Below are 297 nucleotides of genomic sequence, written 5' to 3' on the forward strand. Positions count from 1 at the left end.
CACCACCGATTGAGAATGATGACCGCACCGGTCTGAAGCAGCAGAAGGAAGTTTGAGTCCCGAGGAGCCTTTGAGACCGATAGAGTTTTATTCAAGGCAGAAGCTTTCCTGTGCACGCACACTTCCTCGGATACAGTGAAACGGAAGTTAGCCGTGCACCCTCTACCTATATGCATGGCCTGGTAATTTCCATTTCCTTGTGTCTGAAGAAGCACATGAAAGCTTATGCCTTAAATAAAACTCTGTTGGTCTCCAAGGAGCCCCTGGACTCAAACGGTGTTCTCCTGCACCACCGAA

The 297-nt window shown here is 49.2% G+C and overlaps 1 protein-coding gene across 1 annotated transcript in view; it reads left to right on the forward strand.

Moving 5' to 3' along the window:
- Positions 1-297, forward strand: part of HES7 (hes family bHLH transcription factor 7) — a 17580-nt gene that overhangs the window by 765 nt on the left and 16518 nt on the right. The gene's annotated exons all lie outside the window — the stretch shown is intronic.

Source organism: Gekko japonicus, unplaced genomic scaffold, assembly GCF_001447785.1.
Source record: "Gekko japonicus isolate JY-2015 unplaced genomic scaffold, Gekko_japonicus_V1.1 scaffold2575, whole genome shotgun sequence".
Taxonomy (NCBI): Eukaryota; Metazoa; Chordata; class Lepidosauria; order Squamata; family Gekkonidae; genus Gekko; species Gekko japonicus.